This window comes from Artemia sp. Qi Xiang Cuo, chromosome 10, assembly GCF_049724085.1.
Source record: "Artemia sp. Qi Xiang Cuo chromosome 10, ASM4972408v1, whole genome shotgun sequence".
NCBI classification, from domain to species: Eukaryota; Metazoa; Arthropoda; class Branchiopoda; order Anostraca; family Artemiidae; genus Artemia; species Artemia sp. Qi Xiang Cuo.
Genome location: NC_142803.1, coordinates 69,614,732 through 69,637,951, shown reverse-complemented (window position 1 = coordinate 69,637,951; position 23,220 = coordinate 69,614,732). Strand labels below are relative to the sequence as shown.

The following is a 23,220-nucleotide window of genomic DNA, read 5'->3' as shown; positions in this document are numbered from 1 at the left end:
ATACAAAAATGCTGGTTTATTCAGGTATCCAATACCTTTGTGTTATTAATTTTGGAGTGCAATAAATTAAGTTAAAAATTATTTTGTTTGCAGCAACGTCTAGGTCTTTGGACCCAGTCACTATTTGTGATGGCATAATAAGCATCAGCTTGGCTGGGCTAGGAACTCAGTTAGGCCTATAGGCTAGGCTATAGTTAAATTATCACTCTTTCCTCAAGGATCTTGCTGTAATTATAATCAAGATTATGTCATGGATTCATGCATGTTATGCATCAGATGACAAAACACAGCTATCCAATTTGAAAAATGGGTAAACTATTTGCCTTAAGGAAGAGCTATATTTCAGTAAAAGGAAGCAAATAGCTATATTCAGAAAAGAACCAAAAAAGGGCATCAAATGTTAGGCTAGGTTCATTTATTTTGATCAGTAATATAGAGTGTTGAATGGGAAGGTGCCCAATGGATATTCTTAAAAAAATTATGTTCTATAGAATGTAAAAATAATATCCAACTACACTTAGTATCAAGATAAAATATCATGCTAGACAGATAATAACATTTTTAAGACTCTTACACCTTTACCTACCTAGCTGAATATTTGACTGTCTATGCAATATACAGAATATCTACCTAGTTGGATAATAAAATAGCTTTGTGTTTTGGATATATATCCAAATAGGCAGATAAGAAGATTCTCTAAGCAGTTTTGGGTTAATATCCAACTAGCCAGATAAATTGTTTCTATTAGCCTAGGCACAGCAAGAATATCCACCTAGTTGGATAATAATGTAACTTAGTGTTTCTGATATATATATATCCAACTAGGCAGATAAGAAGATTCTCTAAGCAGTTTAGGGTTAATATCCAACTAGCCAGATAAATTGTTTCTCTTAGGCACAGCAAGAACATGTAACTAGGTGGATAATACCAAGTCTTAACACTCCTGATATATATCCAACTGGGAGGATAAGTTAATTCCATTATACAGTCCTGGGATAATATCCAACTAGCCAGATAAATTGTTTCTCATAGCCAGAGACAATATCTACCTAGTTGGATAATAATGTAGCTTAGTGATTCTGATATATATAGGCTATCCAACAAGGCAGATAAGAAGATTCTCTAAGCAGTTTAGGGTTAATATCCAACTAGCCAAATAATTCATTTCTCTTATGCGCAGCTTGAACAAGTAACGAGGTGGATAATAGAAAGTATTAATACTCCTGAAGTATATCCAACTGGGAGGATAAGTACATTCCATTAGCCTATACAGATTGGTGATAATATACAACTAGCTAGATATATTGTTTCTCTTAGCCAGAGACAATATCTAACTAGTTGGATAATAATGTCGCTTATTGATTCTGATATATATATATATATATCCAACTAGGCAGATAAGAAGATTCTCTAAGCAGTTTAGGGTTAATATCCAACTAGCCAGATAATTCATTTCTCTTAGGCACAGCATGAACATGTAACTAGGTGGATAATACCAAGTCTTAACACTCCTGATATATATCCAACTGGGAGGATAAGTTAATTCCATTATACAGTTTTGGGATAATATCCAACTAGCTAGATAAATTGTTTTTCTTTGGCACAGCAAGAATATCTAACTAGGTGGATAATAATGTAGCTTAGTGTTTCTGATATATATCCAACTAGGCAGATAAGAAGATTCTCTAAGCTGTTTAGGGTTAATATCCAACTAGTTAGATAAATTGTTTCTCTTAGGCTGAGAGAATATCTACCTAGTTGGATAATAATGTTGCTTAGTGTTTCTGATATATATCCAACTAGGCAGATAAGAAGATTCTCTAAGCAGTTTGGGTAATATCCAACTAGGTGGATAATACCAAGTCTTAACACTCCTGATATATATCCAACTAGGAGGATAAGTAAATTCCATTAGGCTATACAGTTTTGGGATAATATCCAACTAGCCAGATAAATTGTTTCTCTTAGGCACAGCAAGAATATCTAACTAAGTGGATAATGCTGAGTCTTAGATCTTCTGATATATATTTAACTGGGCAGGAAGTTACTTAACTAGCCTACCTAGTTTGATTAATATCAGAAGGGCTAGGATAAAGTATTATCCACCAAGTTAGATGTTTATGGTATGTCTAAGAGAAAAAATTGTCTGAATAGTTGGATATTATCACTATTTTGCATGAAGAATTGACTTATCTGTCTAGTTAGATATATATATCGCAAGCAATAAGTTAAAGTATTATCCACCTAGTTAGAGATACTAAGTTGGCTCTTATGCTTTATTGTATTTGGCTAGCAAGATAAAACTATTTTTCTTTTAAATTTTAATTATTTTCCTAGTTGGATAATTTCTTACTTGCTTAAAAGGATTGTTCAGATAGCAAACTAGTTGGATAGTTTTGGCAATGACTAAGTATGGTTGGATATTATTTTTACATTCTATAGAATAGAAATTTTTAGATAATATCCATTGGGTATACTCCCGTTTGAATAGTATGTTCATTTTATTTTTAAGTCAGTATTAGCCTATAAATTACTCCAAATTTACCAAAAACTGTCAGCAAAAAAAATTAGTTTTTTTCAAAAGAAATTAACAAAAAAAGCACCAGATATTATGGTCACATGCAGTGAGCAAACTACATAGCCTATGTAGAATACTGATGACAGTCACTGCATATGTGACCAAAATATATGGTATGTTTTGTGAATTTCTATCACTGTTTGTGTAACACTGTCTATTAAAAGGATTTTATCCCTATTTGAACTTTTATTGATTGTCCTAGAAAGCCATTGTGGTTTCCAAAATTATCTACATCATAATTATTGGGATGATTTGACCAAAAATGTTTATAAATATATAAACACTCAAAATAAACATTTGAATGTTATCAACCAGCAAGAGATTGCTAGTTGTTTTTCGTACACACTGAAACCCTTTTCAAAACAAAAGTCTTTAAATTAAGGCTTCTAGAGTAGAAAAACTGTTTTTTTTTTACAAATATAGTGGGATTAAAGCTGATATGATGACTATAATAATTCTGCATATTATGAACTGAGAATTGTGTTTCCTTCTCAACAGCCCAGAATTCTTGACTTAACCCAAAAAGGTTTAAAAAGTGCCTAATCATGGATATAAAACAGGACAATCTTATAAATGTAGCATTGTGCATATAACAGTGCCAAATTTCAATGTTTTGGTGTTTTCAAAGTGTTTATATCTCCTGGACTTAGGCTTATCTCTTGGACTTAGGCTATGTGGGACAATCAGGAGGAGGGTGGTGGTGGTTTACAATCAAATTAATAATCATATTTGAAGTAAGCATAAAGCAGGAATCTGGAAAAGTGTTCAGCATACCTCTATGTCAGTCATGGAATCTTCCTACACTGGCCTTTTTTTGTCTTGATTAAATCAATCCAAAGGGACCGTCAGGAGGGGGGGGGGGGGAGGTAAGTCAGTATATTTGAAAGTGAATAACTAGGCTATAATCTTTAAAATTAACATAAAAGACTGTGAATTCATCTTTTCCCAGGTGTCTTGAAACTTGCCCCTTTTTTAATGAATTCTTACACATGTGGTAAAAGAATTCTTTTGAGTAAAACTAATTAACTTTGGCATTCTAAAGGATAGAGATAGGTTTTTGAACTGCAATTATTTTACTCCAGCATAGCACATTGTGAATGTAATAACAAGATTCCTACTTTTTATCTGCTTTCTTGGTGAAATTTTCACCAATAGTTTATTATAAATTCTAAGTGTGGTCTCTGTTTTGTCAAACAATTGAAATGAAAAAATTACATTTAATATTTGTGATTTATAAAATAAACATAAAGCAATAAAAGTTATAATTAGAATAAGAAGATGCAAATATATCAGATATAATCAGAATAAGTGAATAAAACTAAAACACTGAAAGGAAATAGCCTATACATAAAAAAAAGGATAGTTGGTATTTCTAAGAATTCCTTCTAGGTAAGTCAATAAAATAATAACTTTGAGTGTTTGATCTTTAACAATTTTAGTAATAACCATTTTGATAAACAGCTGAGATTTTAACTATTCATTGGTAAATATAGTTCTTCTCAATTCCTATTTGGTAACAAGATGTAAGGGTTTGAGTTTTAAATAGCCTAATTTTGCTCAATTGCATAGCCTATTGTTTTTTTACTATATTTGCTAATTATAAATTGTTGACTGATTTATCTAAAACACAGCTTTAGAATTTGAAATTCAAAGACTAATTAACACATCTTAAGTGTTGCCAGTGTTTAGGCCTAGGCCTACCCCTCTCCCCTAGAAAGTACCACCCATGTAAAATATCCTTTGCCCCCACAAAAATACCCCTTGCAGAAAATTCTCCCCCCTCCACCATTGCTGGTTGGCCTCTAATCACTTTTAACTTCTAAAAAAAGGACTATATAAACTCTCAATTTCTGATTTGATGAGCACCCTCCAAAGTTTTAGCAACCATGAGGGGGAAATTTGGATAAGGAATAGGCAGTCCCCATCCTATGCAGAATAAATTCTGCTCATTTTAGAGTTTAATTGTACTCTTTACTTTTATAATACCAGTGTGAACCAGAAGTATTCCCAGAAATCATAAGGAAGTATGCAGTATGCAATTGCATATTTTTATGTGTTTTTTTAATTCTTTTGTACCCCAACAAAAATATTGGTTACAGCCCTTGGGATCATACTTCCAATTTTTACTTCTGCTAACCCCTTGTCTCTCTCCTAACTTAATTACCTTAATTTGCACTTCAGAGCAAAATTAAGGTCCTTGCTGGATGTGTTGTGGTCCAGGTCAATGATGGCAAAATTTTATTGTTACAAAATTTTTTTATCTTGTTACCAAATAGGAATAGGGAAGATCTGTATATACCAATGAATAGCTAAAAATCTAAGCTATTCATCAATATAGTTATTAGCCTACTAATATTATTTAAGATCAAACAGTCAAAGTTATTATGTTATTGACTTACCTAGAAGGACCTCTTTGGAAATACCAATTATTCTTTTATGATATATAGTCTATTTCCTTTCAGTGTTTTAGTTTTATTCACTTATTCTGATTATATCTGTTATATTTGCATCTTCTGATTCTAAAAATGTAACTTTTATTGCTTGTTTTTTATTCTATATATCAGAAATATTATATGTTTTTTTTTATTTCAATTGTTTGACAAAACAGAGACCACATTTTGAATTTGTAATAACAAATTATTGGTGAAAATGTCACCAAGAAAGCAGATCAAAAGCAGGAATCTTGTTATTACACTCACATTGTGTTATGCAGGAGTAAAATAATTGCAGTCCAAAAACCCATTTCTATTTTTAAGAATTCCAAAGTTAATTGGTTTTACTCAAAAGAATACTTTTACCATATGTGCAAGACTTCATTACAAGGGGGTAAGCTTCAAGATTCCAGGGACAAGGTAAATTCACTGTCTTTTATGTTCATTTTAAAGATTATAGCCTAGTTATTCACTTTCAAATATACTGACTTACCTCCCCCCCCCCTCCTGAAGGTCCTTTTGGATTGATTTAATCAACGCAAAAGAAAAGGCCAATTTAGGAAGATTCCATGACTGACATAGAGGTATGTTGAACACTATTCCAGATTCCTGTTTTATGCTTACTTCAAATATGATAATTAATTTATTTGTAAACCACCACCATTTTCCTCCTGATTGTCTCACATAGCCTATAGTCCAAGGGATATGTATAAACACTTTGAAAACACCTAACAATGAAATTTTTGCATTGTTATATACACAATGTTACATTTATCAGATTGTCTTGTTTTATATCCATGATTAGGCACTTTTTAAAACCATTTTGGTTTAAGTCTAGAATTAGGACTGTTGAGAAGAAAACCATTTAAGAAAACAATTCTCATTTCATAATATGCAGAATTATTATAGTTAACATTTCACCTTTAGTTCCACTACATTTGCCCCCCCCCCAATATGCAAATGTAGCCTTTATCCAAATTTCATATTTGTAGTATTGTAAAATTACTGTAAAACAAAAAACTGGTAAAAGTAAGGTACTCTGTTTGAAATATAGGGCAAAGTTGGCGTTTTACAGTTCCCCTGTAGCCACAATACCAGTTGGGCATTTCTTTTTAAGCTGCACTTTCAGCTTTGGATGACAGTGTTTGATGTTTCCGATTTTATTGGGCTTGAAAAAAGTAATACTCCTGCATCTAGAGTTTCATCTATTTAATAAATATTCCAGTTCATCCCTTTGGTAATTTTGTGCCTTGGATAATACCTCAGCACTTGGACAGTTGTACCTGATTTCAGACATCTATTCTGCAAAAAAATAACCATTAGTTGTGAGTAAAATCATATTAGCAAATTTTTTGTTACTACATTTCAACCTAAGAAATGGTACCCTAATAGCCTTGTATATTTAAATAGCTGCTTTCAGTAACATTTATCATGTCATATTTATGTTATTTCTCACTTATTATTAAAAGCACTGAATACAGGTAAAAAAGTTGTTTGTAACGTTTTAATTAACTAAGCACTGGATCATAATAGAAGAATAATCATTTACTTTCACAGTCACTGAGACCATCTTCAAAATGATCTGCTGGCAAATCTAGTTCCTCTTCTTTAGATACAGTTGACTGTGCCTGTTTCAACCCCCCCTCCCTGTAGAGATGGAATTTTTTTACTGTGGTTATAAAAGAAAAGGGACTGGGCTTAATTGTGGTCATAAGTATTGACCGCGTCAAATGTAATATCGTACCTTAAGGCTGAGAACTTACACTTTATAGGTTATCCGATAGCGCTGCTTATAGTGCTAAAGATTGTGTCAACTAAACTAGCGCCGCCCTCAATTAATGGGAGAAAATAGAATATGTAGACATATAAACGTGGCCTCTTTTTCTTGAGCTATCTGGAGATCAGATTCCCTGGGAAGGTTGTTGGAGATTTTGCGTAATAATTACCTGCTACTAGGCTGGATGCAGACAAATAAAGTGAAATAAACACAGGTAAAAAACAATAGATTTATTGGGACCTACATATTTAGGTGCACAGCTGTGAGTCACTTCAAACGACAACAATGGTGACAGAGGTACAACAATCAAAGAAATGCTAAGATCGTACGCCGAGTAATTCTGTCTCGGTCCTGATCAGCGGTCCTGATTCTCAAACACGAATCTCTTCTAAAAGCACTTCTACCCCACTATCAAACTTAGCTCTTTAGTCTTGCGCTGTAAGAACTGGCTCACAATTGTCACGAGTGGCCCCAAGGATGCGAACCCTTCATCCAATAATACGTCTCACATATTTTTGATTATTTAGAAGTTCATACGGTTCTTATCGTTTAAACTTCCTGCGAAAGTGACTGCACTTTTTCTCTTTGCTGATTAAGGACTTTTCATTTTTGAAACTAGATTTAACTTAATTAGAGGAAGTCGGAATTATCTTTAGAAAGAAGGGATTTTTTTTGGTATTTTAAATATGTTGCATTTTGCTCACAGTACATATTACCCTTCCCATCAATTAATGACGTCCTGTCATTAGTATTTCCTTGCCTTTGGGCTTTTAAAATGTTCGCCATTTATTAACTATTTCTTCTACATAATTATTTTATATTTTTGTTATGGCTTAATCAGGGAGTGCTAAAAATTTTCTCTATTACTTTTTTTCTTTTTTTTGCTACCTCCCTATCTAAAATTCATCTACCGGACTAAGATTATTCATGGTTCTAGGCTAGCTACTATACTAAAGATTTTTTTTTCTACATCTAACACTGATTACATTATCAACAAGGTTGGGGCTATTCTACCTTTACTTAAGATTTTTTTTTTGAATTCACTTTTTACAAGGCTTTTTTTTTATTTTGCTGTCAATATGGCACACTACTTTCTATATATGCTACATTGAATGAATAACATGATAATACTACACCTAATTATACTTGAACATCTAGCGGTACATTCATGAATGATTTATAACACACAATATTATGTTTACCATTTCACTGGTGACAAAAACACTTTCACTTGGACTGTTTGTTATGTAATATCAACATTAAATTATCAAAATTGTTAAGTTGTCAGATATGAGTTCACACCTATTTTACCACTATACGTGTCTCTTTACACACTCGCTCCTCCTGTTGCGAATTATGGTTCTTCACTAGTATCGTATTGTTGAAACAAAGTTTTAAAATATTCATATGTAGTTTCCTCACAGATCTGTTCGAGTATGGTTAAGTCCATCTTGGACGAAGTATTATCTCCAATTATCATACTGGAAATGATACTTTTGGTTACAGGTGTGTGGAATTTTGCCATTAAATTTAATTTTCACCTGTTGTTTTTGTATAGTTCATAGGGTGCCTTATTGTTAAGGGTTTGAGCACTGGGAATCCGTTGATGCCAGAAGGGTTGACTATCCCATATTATTTCACTCTTGGGTTGTCTTTAATCACATAGAGAATAAGTTTCTCGTGTAAAATTGTTCCTTCACGCACTTAGAGATTTTAGTTCATAAAATTTTTTGTGCATGGCTTGTACCCATTAGCTTTTATGGGGACTCCTTGATAAATTATAGGGGAAATGATGTTTGAATTTGGAATGGGTCAACATCAAACTTTAGTGACTCCTTCAATATATTGTCTTTAACTTTTTGGAGGAGTACATTGTCACTCAGGGGTTAGTCATTGGGATTATTTTGGTTACATGATTCAATGGTTGGTTTCCAAGTCCATATTTCTAATGTCTCTGTAATCTCGTAAAGGGTCGAAGGGGATTCAACGTGTGAATCGTCGATATGTAGAAAGTCTGCTGAATTGGGTTCATCGATATTATTGTCAGGGATGATGTATTCACTTACATCTTATGCTAGATAATGGGATTCTCAGGGTTGTTATATTTATAGTTCTATAAAGCACTGGATACTGAGATTTGCTACCTGATACATAACATGATTTGAGTTTGAGGAAAATTATTCTCCTTCAAATGATCATCGTTTCCTTGATCAAAGGGTATCCGTAATTTTCATAGGCGAAGTTGGGTTGAGATTTTCTTGGGGTTTATGGCGAGTACTCTTCGTTGGTCGAGATGTGATGAAAATAGGTGCTACTGGGCTATACTTGCACTGGTCTATGAATTGTCCTGATTAGTGTCTGAAATGCCGTTCCAATTCCTGAAATAAAATAACTCCGCAGACTCAAACGTTCTTTAAAACGAGAAGTCCTTATACAAATAGGTCGTGTATCGACTGAGTACATGAAATTTTGCGCCACGAGACGGAATTAAATAAATTCACTAATATTAGTATAGAAAACGAAGATTTTATCGTGTTCAACACTTCTTCAACACTCAGTTAATTTTACATTAGATTTGAAATAATCATTTAAACAGAGTTTATGCTACATGGTTAATTTTGAGGTCTAATTTTACAACATGTTTCATGCCTGCATTGTTCACGCACGTCCGTGCTGTTTAAGAAACGCATGTTGCAGCGTCATAACCACACGGTTTTGCGTAAACGATACTACAATGAGGGAACAAGACATAGCAAGGACGAGTGGAGACCTCTACACCCACTCGTTTTCTAATGTCTTCCCTATTTCTTGGCTTAGACCTTCTCAGAGGGTTCCGGGTTTAACCTCTGCATTTCAGCTGTTTCCCCGTGTTCTTCTCTTGGTTTTCGCCTTCTTAGTCTCAGGATTTTTCCGTAATTACAATTCAATAGGGTTCTTATGGTCTGGGAAGTCGCGAATACGAAACATACGGTCAATAGTATGTTCCACCAGAAATTGGTCGATTCTTTGAGTTCATTCGTGTTTCTTTCTAGTCTTGTTACTTGTTGAAACAAGGTCTCGAAGGGTTTGGGGTCCAATTTCATAAAGATCTTCCATGCGTCATGGCTAGTTAGCAATGAATTTTCATGCTTGAATATTACTCCATCTTTTACAATGTCTTGGGCTACTGCGTGAACAACGAGGATTATGATGATATTCTTAAGCCTCATCTTATTTTTTGTTTCTAGAATTAATTTATAATTAATTGTACCCATTTTTTGCAAAATTCTTTTGTTTACTGCTTTGTTATTATTATATTTTTTTTTTCAAAGGCACTTTAATTTTTACTTAGGTTATTTCTTATTATGTAATCATTTTGTGGCATTGGCCAAAGAAAACTGATTTGTAGGCGAAAAACAGAATAAATATTTTATGATTAGATAGGGTAGGAAAGTAAAGTTAGGACTTTCGAGCTTTATTCTGGTCGTGATATACCTCTATGACTGGTGGAGATATAACTTTAAAGCATAGCTAATAATCGCTATACAATTTAATTTTACATTATATTTCTCGAGTAAGAAACACATGAATAAGCAAGCGTGCAGCACATAATTACACTGGTATCCTATTTTATGTGTAGGCTTAAAACGATTATAATCTGCACTAAGACAAAATATTTCATATAATTAGACGCTTCTGTACTGGTAATTTCTTGTTTTGGATAATATCCATCTTGGTTAGGACATGGGTCGATTTTTCATAGAAAATACGAGGGCAAGCACGCCCACAACAAATTAAAAGCTACATGGGCTTTGAGTTCCTCCCCAGGCTTCCCACAAAACGTGGTCCTACACCACTTGTCGTTTTCAGTCGACCACGAGCTTCCTACCTTTGGGCCTTTTTCTCTGATCACCAATGTTTTGACATCACTTGTATTATTTTTTTTTTCATTAATATTGACTTGGTTAACTTTACTAGCACACGGTTAGATTTATTATGGTGGATCATAAGTTGATTTTTCATAAGGGATTTGAAATTTGTCTACATTAATTAGGGATATTTCCATCTGTCAGGTTTTTTAACTGTTCTCCCTGACTGTGTCGTTATTTTCTCCTCTGTTTCTTGCGGTTTTTCCTTTTTCGGTTTTTCTAGCGAAATAAGGTCAAAATTTTTGTATTGTTTTTTAAAAAATTTTTGACCTTTTAATTTCGTTTGTTTCCCGTGTGCGGCTGCTGAGGTCGGTCTTGATTTTTCTATTTCTTTAGCTACTATATGGTCTGATTCGCTGTCAGACTTTTCAGAACTAGTTTCCGACGAATCCGGATTAGAACTTTTAGAGGTGGCACTTTTTGAGGTATCACCTGCCCTTCCTTCGTAAATTTTTACTCCTCTAGAAGTAGAAGGTTTATTCTCTAAGTCCTCGCCTTGAGTTCTCAGCTCGGGGGATTTGAAAGATTCTTGAGAGCTTTGGGAGGAATCAATAGTTTTTGCGGGGTTCCTCCACTGTTTGAAGGCCATATCTTCAGGGGGGTGGGGCATTTTTTGCACTAGGATTTCCCTCCATGAAGTCCACTGTTTAGGCTTGACCTTTGACACAGTTATGTCATGATATTGTCCTTGCTGGTCATCTTTGGGATTTTTATTTTCGGGCAATGTACTTTGACTCGTTTTTATGGGAAATTTCTTTTAACCCAGAGCTTCTCGTAGGTTTGTTTTAGTTGAATCTTTGGGGGAGTTTTCTTTACAGTAATACCGGGGGTTTCTTAAACTTTGTTTAATTCTTGTTGTAAACACAGGGGCCTTTCTATTGGTGTTGCAGGGGAAACCATATCGTCTGGAAATCTGGTGATGGGACATGCGCTCAAAATTACATCGGGGAAAAATTGGGTTTTTGGAGATACTGTATTATCTAACTCTCCCACGCTCGCCGATGAATAACTTATTTGATCTTTTGGTCTTTTTAATTCTGTAAAAAATCCTGGTATTAGCGATTTCTGCTTGGCAATAAATAGATTTTTCATATCTAAGACTTCTTCAGTTTTTATCGCCACAATCACCTTAAAAATAATCTTGTTTAAAATTAATGGGTTCTAGCTATGACCATCTTGATTTATGTGGCTCGTTTTCCGAATCTGATGAGTCAGTAGAGGAGGGATGTGATAACCATCTCTCTGGAAATTTGGCTCTTTTTATTCGGCTAACATGCGCCTTGTACGTTCTTCCGCTATTGGGGTTCGCCGTTTTAAAAGTATATTCGTTATCGTACTTTTTGACTACTCTGTACGGTCCAGAATATTTGTTGGAAAGTTTTTTCCTTCCGTTTTTGCCTCGTTATTTAGGTAAACGAAGTGTCCTACTTTGAAATCTATACTCCCCTTGACTTTGGGTTGGTTTCTTAGCTCTTGGTTTATTTTACATTTTTCCAACTCATGCCTAACTATTTTATAAGTTTTCCTCATCATATTTAGGAATTCTTGTTTGTAATCTTCCGAGCTATTATAATACTGCCGAGATTCAATAATCTCATTATACGGGATTCTAAAATCACGACCAAAAAATAAATAAAATGGATTGTCTTTGGTTGTTTCTGAATAAGCAGTGTTGATTACGTTAGTTAAATAAGGTAAGAATTGATCCCAGTCGATCCTTTTGTCTTTTGTATAAATACTTAATACGTTCGAAAATATTTTATGCCTATTTTCTATTTTACCATTAGCTTGTGGTTGGTACGGAACTGTCACCATTTTCTCTATATTGAGGAAACTCATTAAGTCTTTTGTTACCTTTTAAATAAAATTACCTCCGTTGTCACTCAAAATTTTATTAGGAATGCCGAATTTTAAAAATAATTTTGCTAACGCCTTACTGATGGCATAAGCACCTTAAATTTTCAATGCTTTTGCAAAAGTAAATCCTGAAAAGTGATCTATAACAGAAAGAATACAAGTATGGCCTCTGCTGGAAACAGGCAAGGCCCCGCTCGTCCGTATAAGTCAAATGAGATAATATCGAAGGGGTACTTTGCTACTGGGACCCTTCCCATTGGAGGATTAGGATAAGCTGGGGGGATTTTTCTTAAGTTACATGCTTCGCATGTACTTACATATTCTTTAAGTTTTGGCATTGCCGACGGCACGTAAAAATATTGTTTTAATTTATGGAAAGTTTTCTTTACTCCTAAATGTCCACCTATATCTGAATGAAAATATTCAAATGCAGGCACTATTAAGTTTTGTGGTAATACAGGTAGTTTTGAAGTTTGGTTTCTTTTTGTCTCAGCAGTCACGATTCTACACAGTATCTCTTCATCAAGATCATAGTAAAAATTATCTATCTCTTTTCCAAGAGTTTTGAATTTATCCGGTAACGCATTGTTATTCACAAAAAAATTAATAAGCGCCGAACGCATTTCGTCCTTTTTTTGCTTTCTTTTTATATTTTATAACGACAAGGGACAATAGTTAACCTTATTTTCCTTTACTGCGTCTTTGACTTTGTTTTTATTACATTTGTGTTTGCTCTTAGCATTGATAGCGTTAACTTCATTTTCCTCATCTTCCGACGGAATATTTTCTGGGTATCTACTCAAAAAGTCGCAAGCTGCGTTTTGTTTGCCCTTTAAATGTTCAAATTCGTAATCTAGGTCTTGGATTTTCATAATCCATCTAGCTAGAATGCCCGTGGGGTTTTTAAATGTGTGCAGGTACTGCAAGCTTTTATGGTCTGATCGTAGTATAAATTTTCTACCAATTAAATAGTACATGTGAATCTTCCAGCTAGAAACTCCCCTTTAGCGTCTGAGTTGGCTCCCAAGGACGGGGATAGTAGTGGCGAAGCTATGATTCAACTTATAATGTTGTAGAGTCAGTTTTAATCAGAAATGATCATGTTTGAAGACGTTTTTCCTTTTATAATAAAACAAGAAATATTGTATGATGCTTTCAAGTATTATTTCGAAATTTCTGTATGAAGGTTGGATTTCTATCTGAAATCATTGCAAAACAATAAATACGAATTAAAATTTTAAAACTGAACAATTGCAAGATCAAAAATTTTCATGAGACTTTTTTCATTTTTAATTTACATCAAGTGTGTAAACCACTGACACTCTTTCCACTTTATTTCTAGAAAATGGTCCTGAGTAAGAATAAATCTGTTATCTCCAGGGATTTCTTTATTAAAATTAATTAGAAATTATTTTGACACGAAATCTGTGAATAAAATTATGATTTTACAAGTTTATTTTGTAATAATCAAACTATTGAGGAATTTGTTTACGCCTATTGTTTTGTTTCATTTTCCATATTTTTAACTTTTTTGTGAATTTTATTTATTCTGGGTAAATTATAGAGAATGCTTAGTTTTATTATTATCTCTCTCTTCTTTTATCTTTCTTTCTTCTAGAAGCTCCTGATACTTCACCAAGTGATACCAAAACGCTCACAGAAAATTATAATTCCACTTTGTCAACTGAGTCTCAAAATCTATATGTCTGTATTTCACCCGGGTCTTCCACTTTGTCGTTGGAGTCAGACTCCCCAGAACTGGATAGTGAAGGTATCTTTGAAACTAACATTGTTGTGACATTATTTTCAATAAGAAAAATTGTTAATAGTTTTTCATCTTTTAAAGCATTTGACTAGCATTGCCAAACACATATATTAAGGCTAAGTTTTAGTTTTCACTCCTAGGAAACTGCATCAAAGAAATTTAAACACAAAGCACTGAAAAATAGGAGACAAAATGTTTCTTGTGAGATTCATTTACGGTTCACTTGCCCTTTTTAAGCTACTAAAACGTTGCACTGGTAAAGCGCAGGCAAAGCAAAGTTTTTATTTGATATTTTTATGATGATATTTATCAGTTTCAATTACTGGCGCGCATATGATTTTCTATTATAATATTTTAACTTTGCATTCTTTGCGTCTTTTAGTTTTCGTTTTTTATTATATTTTTGCCGTTTTTTTTTCTGCAAACACCAGTTATTTTCAAGATAAGGCTAAATTGTGAAACAGCTTGCTAGAACAAATCTTAAAAACGTCTAAAAACATAAAGCATTGGTATGAAACACATTATAACTATTGCAAAGTGCAGAAAAATGAGAGAAGAAAAGCTTATTGTGAGATTCATTTGAGGTTTAATTGCCCTTCTTAAGCTACATAAACATTGCACCAGCACAGCGTAGGCAAAGCAAAGTTGTTTTGTTTTTTCAATTTTGCCTATTTAAATGTCTTCTATAATAATATAGCACTGTTGGGTCAATATTTTCTCTTTTTTTTAATGTCCGGTTTTATGTCAGATTCGTTGAAGTAAGGATGTGGGACTGTTTTAAAGTTTTTCATTTTAGTTTTAACAGTCATATTTTAATGTTGTTGTTGAACTTTGATGTTGTTGATGCTTAAAAAGGGTGTATCAGCTGGCAAATTTGGATCAGGATGGTCAAAGCAAGCGCTGCTTTGAGATTTCTCTTTTTTCGTGTTGTAATTAAATAATTGGGTGGAGGTGTAATAATAAAATAAACTAATTTTATTCAAAGAGAAAAACAGAAAAATATGTTTTTTGGGTGCAATTAGGTTATAGTGAGAATAGGAAGTGTAAAACCGACATCACTGACCCATTGTCAAAAAACTCTGAACTGGAGAATTATAATATCTCCTCGTAGTTGTAGATGTAATGATCTAATAAACCAAAACCTCTTGACCCAAAGTAATGGAAAATTTTTAAAAAGTGTATCCAAAAGAACTGTAGTGACACAAGAAAAAAATACTGCTGGCTGTACTGGAATAAACACTACAGGAAAATTGTATTGATATAGCTTAGGCCTCAATTGTTGCTTTAGTTTTTTTTTTAATATCTTCAGGGACAGGTTAGCGTAACATGGTATTGTTGAATCTTTTCTTTTACATCGTTTTTTTTTCAGTTGGTTAGGTTCATCACTTGGAATATCCAATTTTATTATTCAACTTTATGTGTCATAAAATTTTTGTTTATTCTCCAAAAATTTATTGTCAAATTTTTTGCTTCAGTTTCATTCCTGAGCACTTTTCCAGCGAGAGACTGCCAGCTAACCAGACTGCCAGCAGAGTCAACTCTGAAAACATAATTCTCACATTTTTGTGTAATTTCTGTAATGCCAAAACATTTTCTTCTTGTTTTTTAATGTTTCTCCTCTGTCATTAAAAAATATTTTTTAATTTAATATGCTTAATTTTTTGAATTTTTCTGTAATTTTCTGATTCTTCCGGTCACTTTTTAGAATGACTAATAATAAAATTATAGCATGAATTTAATGTTGGGTGAAATAGAAAGGGAGAAATACTGTCTTTTACAGGTTATAGTTTTTGGGATTATTACTGGAAGAATTGTTATAAATTGCAGCCACATACCCGGAAGAAAGAATTTTTATTTGAATTGTTTAAGTATGCAGAACTTCAGATTGGTTAAAGGGGAGCGTAATTGCGGAATGTTTTTCTCCAGAGGTGAATAACAAAGGGGAATTTGCAAATATTTTAATGCTATTTTTTAAGTACTATTAAGCTGTACCTAGAACCTACTTGTCATCAAATATCTCAATATAATGGCCGTTTCTATCGCAAGAATTTTTTGCTGAAATCAGTGTTCCGAAATTTTTGTGTCTCAAAGGAGTGTCCCAAATACGCAAAAATAATTAACGTGGATATAAAGAAAAATAAAGTAAATATCCTGCAAAGAAATGCTATTTGTCAACAAAAAGCTGAAATTTCTATTCAGCACAAACATAAGTTTTTTTCGAAAATCAGAATAAAAAGGGGACAGTTGACCATTTTCCTACAAATGTCCATCCTCAGAACTTCACTTTTAATTACTGCTGCTTACAATTTTATTGCTTCAATGGCCCTTAGACTTTCGGTAATTATGTCGCGAAATTATTCTTCTAAGTAAACATTATAAAAGAAAATTTTTGTCTTGTTAGATTCAGAAAGTTTCTATATATTGAATTTACAAGTTTTTCCAGTAAAACTTGCCAATAAATTTATCTCAAAAAGTAAAATAAGAAAAGAATAGGTTTATTTATTTGTTAAAACCTTTCTAACCATCTAAGATGGTTGTTTTTTTTCCTGTTTTTTTCAGCAGAGGCAGTATTTATGTAATGTTTTTTTTTCATTTAATGTTGCTTTAATTTATGTTTATTTGATCTATTTTTGTTTTATTTAATTATATTTTTTTTTATTTCAGGGTTAATCCGTTCTACCGTGGACTGTTCTGATGGCATTACTCCACCGCAAATCTCAGGCCCAAAACTGATTGTTATGGTGAGAAAACTGACAAAGAGGGCTATAGAAGAATTAACAGCAGGCATCTGGCGTTGTGATTCCTGTGGAAAAGCAGAGAAATCCTTTCTATTGCTAGATCTTCACATAGACACTGGCTGTGAAGAACTTTCACCGATAGAATGTGTTGTCTGTCCAGCTGTAGTTCACGATTACAGAGATTTTGTAGTTCACAATCTGGAGCACCGAATGGGAGAAAGAAGAAGATGTCCCATATGTTTACGAGAATTTATTGGTGATATGAGACAACATCTTTTTTTACAAGGACACTTTTCACAAAACGTCTCTGAACTAAACATGCGGGGAAATATATTCCTAGTTGCTCCACAGGTTCCCTCTACTAGCGTCTCCTTAAATTTATTTGAATCTAAAACTGAAGCAAAAGACTTCAATCATCAGAATACATGTTTGAATAGTCGCTTGTTTACGAAAAAGCGGAAAAAAAATAAAAGACGTCAGGTAACACATACTGGACAAAAACTTCACAAATGTGGGGTGTGTCAGAATATTTTTTCTAAATCCAGCCATTTGTATAGGCACCAAAGAGTACATACAGGTGAGAGACCATATAAATGTGAAATATGTCAGAAGAGTTTTTCTACATCAGACTCTTTGAATAATACACCAAAGAATACATCCAGGTGAGAGACCGTATAAATGTGACAAGTGTCAGAAGATTTTTTCTGACTCTTGTAATTTGGATAGCCACCAAAGAGTCCATACAGGTGAGAGACCATATAAATGTGATAAATGTCAGAAGAGTTTTTCTAAATCAGGCTATTTGAAAAGCCACCAAAGAGTACATACAGGTGAGAGACCATATAAATGTGATACATGTCAGAAAAGTTTTTCTGCATCAGGCTCTTTGAAAACGCACCAAAGAGTCCATACAGGTGAGAGACCATATAAATGTGATACATGTCAGAAAAGTTTTTCTGAATCGGGCTATTTGAAAACGCACCAAAGAGTCCATACAGGTGAGAGACCATATAAATGTGATACATGTCAGAAGAGTTTTTCTCAGTCAGGCTCTTTGAAAATCCACCGAAGAGTACATACAGGTGACAGACCATATAAATTTGATGAGTTATAGAAGAGTTTTACTGAACAGAGCATTTTCATTAGACATCAAAGAATTCATACTGATAGTACTTAAGAGTATTCCATTTGATTTATCATCAGACAACTCATTCTAGGAAAAGAGCGAGTATTTATCAAACAGTTCGTGGTAACAAACTTAAGTAATTAGCAACTGAGCTCAATAATAACCGAAACTCTAAAAACAGAATTTTGATATCAATAGAAGTATGAAAAGAATCAGCTTGTTATGCTGATTCCAAATATATAATTAAGTGTACTTCTACCCATCAAAAGTTACGAGCCTGAGAAAATTTGCCTGATTTTTGAAATAGGGGGAAAACACCCCCTAAATGTCAAGGAATCTTGATAAAAATTACACCATCAGATCCTTCGTATCTGAGAACCCTGTTGTAGAAGTTTCAAGCTGCTATATACAGCAATTTGGAATTTTGTTATTTTTGCCAGAAGAAAGATCGTGGATTTGTGTTCATTTGTTGTTTTTTTTTTGTTTTGTTTTTTCCAGGGATGATAGTATTGATAAAATGGTCCTAGAAAATTGGAAGAAAGTGTATTCGAACGGAAATTAAAATTTCTAGTGCCCTTTCTAACTGAAAAAAGACTGGAGGGTAACTGGCCCCCCTCCCACAGCCATTTATTTGTCAAAGGTATCTGATCAAAATTTTAAGGTAGCCATTTTGTTCAGTATAGTTTAAAGATCAAATAAATATGTCTCTAGGGATAAAATGACCTTCCACACTCCGTGGAGAGAGGCCTGAAATTTACGTATAGTGATTGCTATTGGGAAATATACAGATATTTTTTTTGGGGGGGGGGAGTTTGGGCTTGGGGTGGATTTCCATTGGGACAATCTTCCTTGGGGAGGGACAGTCTTCCTTTGGGAGGGAGTCAGTCTTCCTTGGGGAGGGGAGGGAACGAACAGAAATTATTCTGTATATGAAGTGTTGCCCCCTCTTGAATATTTTGCTCGTTACGCTAAAGTCTGACTGTTTGTCCCAACCTTTTAAGAACGGCTACTGAAGTACTTTTTTAAAAGTGCTAACAGCTTTAGCTAATTCATCAGACAACTCATTCTAGGAAAAGATTGAATCTTTATAAACAAAAAGTTATCGTTTTCCATTTGTTTCAAAACAAAACCCAAATCTCAAGTATGTAAGAATAATATGCCGTACTTTAATAAATATTTGTAGGAATATATTAAAACAAATATTTTGAAAAAGCGTTTAATAATTGCATTTGTTTCTGTTACTGAATTATTGAGTCAAGACCGTGTGTCTGTAAAAGATTTCAAATATGCAAAATAAATAAGAGATCGAATGGGGATAAATCCTTTTATTAGACAGTGACAATTCACAAAAATACTGGATATTTTGGTTACATGCACAGTGACCGTCATTTGAGAAATACTGCTGATCAGCAGAAGGATATATCTCTATTCGAATTTTTATTGATCGTCATGGAAAGGTAGTTTCCATGTAATAGGTAATTTCTATTACAATTACCTTCGAAATTACCTATTATGTGAAATCGTATGACTGAATTTAAGTATTCAAATTAAAGCCATTTGGTAGCTGGATTCCAGGTACGAAATCATCGCCAATCTACTTGTGCCTGTATCGAATTTATATTTACGCAAGGGCACCCAAATGAAAAAATTCCTCGTTTTGCACCCTTAAACATCCCATCTTCTGATCAGTTTGAAATATACTCTTCTTCCCAATATAACATCAGCTAGTTTGTTTGTAATTCTTTTTGAAATGTAATAGATCCCGTTTTACGCTTTCAATGGAATCAATTTTATATTATTCAATTTTATATTATTTATTGATAGAATACATCATGATACATCAACACATTGAAATTTCATGTTTCATTTGTCGCATTTACTTTTCATTTAAGTCATATGGCACTGAGTTCTGTAATTTCTAGTATTTTCTTATTTAGTTAAATTGTGATTATTTTTATAATAAAACGGTTTTTTGGTAAAAGATCAATGTAAAAATTGATTATGAGTCTTCTAGCTGCTTCAAAATAAGTCCAGTTTTGTAACCTGACTGCAGCAGAAGAATAGCAAGAGCACTGCAAATCTACTCTTGCTTATTCCTTGCTAGTCTACTGCTTTTGTACTGCCTGGTATTGGGAACAGAATCATTGAATTCTTCTGAATCCAATAGTTTATTTATGACTCATCAAAAGAGGCTTCCAAGACAAATTAAGGCTACATGATTCTTTATCTTGCAATTCAACCTGGATACAGCTTTCACATGTCTGTGTTTAAGGAAATACATCCTTAGAGTCGTGATTTTAGCAAGGATTTCCACTTGGAGGAGGGGGTGTATCTGCTAATTAAAATAAGGATCTTAACTGTGCAAGAGTCTTTCGGCTATTAGATGTCCTTGGGCGCAAAGCACAAGTCTGAAAGTACGTGAAAAACTGCATAGTACGGTATCTTAGAAAAGGTAACTGTGAACTAATTATCTTGAAAAAATCGAGAATTTGTTGTGATATTTTTGTTTAAACTTGTATTTACTCAACACTTTTTTTGGTGGTTGGGGAATTTGTCATTTTGTAACGAATGGGAACTGTCCCAAACTGCCGATGTTCATATTGTGAAAACTGTACAAATATTTAACAGATACCTCTTGGTGTTTTTAATGAACACTGAAAACCTTGACAAGTTGATTTGAGCACTAGTTGGAGGAGTTTGGATTCCTGTGCCATCAAACCTACAGTTTGAAAAAAAACATGATTTTTTCATAGAAATAATTACTTCTAAAATTAAAAGGTTAAGAAAGGTCAAATTAGTGAAGTATCAGATGACCAGAGTCAGGATCAAATAAAAATCTCGTGTCATGAGTCGAAGGACTGGAAAATCCCCTTCTACTTGGTCGGTACGGATGGATGCTGAGTCTTTCATCCTGGAGAAATGAAGGACCTATCCTTTTCTTTCCACCGGCAGATTACGTTCAGCAAGCCGTTAGAAGAAAGAGCATATACCTCCAACACCAGAAAATATTTATAAATACGAACCATGAGGAATTTTACGACCAATGTCCATCCACACAGGCTGGTGGGTTATACAAACGCGTTTTGGCTACTCCCCCACTTGACAATAGAAGGGTCAACGCCAACTGGCTCATTAACTTCCGTTTCAGACTCCCACTCGCATCCTGATACGTCAGTCGTATAGAACTCACCAGTCGACTCTTCTGCAACCCTGATGCTTCTCTCCGGTGCAATGCTAAGACGTTTGTGTGGGATATTCATTGCGTGTTTGTCAAATCTGCGGGTTCACAAGACAATGAAACTGCTGATATCGTCCACAATTTCTAGTGGAGTTATTTGGGCCGTAATTGGGTATTCTCGGATAACTGGAGCTTGAGAAGCAATTGGTGAAGTCATTCTTAAAATTTACTTTCCCATTTGATTCTAGATTTTCCAGGAGCTATATTCATTGGAGCAGGAAAAGCAACGTCATGTGGTTGCAGTATATTTGTAGTGTTTGATGGAGGGCATACAAATTGATTGTTGTCTTCTCTACAGACTTTCAAAACGGGCAAAAAAGGGGGAAAACAAATTGTCATCCAACAAAATATTCACCCTTGCTCTTTTTTCTGGATGGGCATTTGGCACGTCTTCTCACAATAGAATTGTATTTTTCGAGGTTGTCTCTCCTGTCAGTCTTGTCGTAATTGTAATTATTTGATAAAGGCATATCCTGAGTAGTCACTGTTAAATTATCATAGTACTCTCTACATATCAGATGAAACAAAAGCTCTTTTTTTAGGTTCTATGCGTCCCGCCCGGCAATTACCTCCCCGGAAAATACCCGTCCCCCCCCCCTGGAAAAGACCCCACCGTGGAACATAAGGCTTTCCAAATTTGAGAATTTTATTTGAGTTTTGTCTTTTTAATTTCCGCAGGGGGAAGGAATTTTGGAACTTGTGTATTATGCGCCACTCTCTCAAGTTTACGCTGTGTAAAGTTTGAGAACACACCGTTTTTTTTTTTAGTTTCTTCGTTACTTTATAAATTTGGGCTATAGATTTGCACATTATGGGGGGGGGGGGGGGTAAAGTATAGCGGGTCTGCATGCAAAATGTGTTTGGTACAATTATTCTGCGTATTAGATAGATAGATAAATAATGGTATTTTAAAGCCAAATATAGCCTATGGTACCGAAGACATTAAAATGAAACTAATTACTATAGTGAATGGGGGGTTTTTAATCTCCCGGAAAATTCCCCCCCCCCACGGAAAATAACTCCCGTGGAAAATATCCTCAAGGAAAATACCTTCCCCCCCCCTGTGGAAAATAAGGTTCCTAAATTTGAAACTTTTATTTTAGTTTTTTTTTTTAGTTTCTTTGAAAATTGCTAAGGAACGGGAAAAAGAGGAATTTACGTACCAGAAGTATCTTAAAAACTTTGAAAAAAAAATCCATTTGTGTTGAAAAGACTTCCATGTCAACTTCTGCAATTTTTGGCAGTAGTGGGTGCCAAATTTAAAAAAAAAAATAAAGAAGAAAAAAAATACAGGCGGACCAATCATCAAAATTAAGCTTAAATATATGGCACCAAAAAGTTTAAGAAGGTTTGGCTATCCTTTGAAACGATAGTTGGCTTTGGGAACCAACCAATTCTAAATTGTTTAAGTTTTTGTGGACAAAAGTGTTGTCAAATTCTACGAGTTTGTTTTTCTTATCTTCCAATTGTAAAACTTCCACAAATCACCATTAACAAATAAATGAAGCCCAAAACTAACAGAAATTACAATAGATAGCCTAGTCAAACTCAAAACGAGCAAAAAGTAAAAGGAGTATGGCTGACAACACCCATGTGTTATTCAGACCAGAAAATAATTTGCACTTTACTTAAAAAAAAAAATAAAATATCCATGTATTGTGAGTTTGATACACATTCTGATATCTATTCCTTATAGTCTTGATACTTTTACTTGTTAAAGTGAAAAATGTGAAAACATTTAAAATGTGCTTTGTTTTCAGTAAAGTGCAATATATGTTCTAGTCTAGAGGAGGTGGGGGGG

General features: G+C 33.9%; 1 pseudogene across 1 annotated transcript; it reads left to right on the top strand.

Moving 5' to 3' along the window:
* The first annotated feature begins 6 nt into the window (after positions 1-6).
* On the top strand, positions 7-20,156 carry LOC148948101 (uncharacterized; annotated as a pseudogene). The gene is made up of 3 exons (XR_016142347.1): positions 7-24; positions 14,171-14,323; positions 16,982-20,156. The product of XR_016142347.1 is annotated as an uncharacterized LOC148948101 (transcript).
* Positions 20,157-23,220: the final 3,064 nt, after the last annotated feature.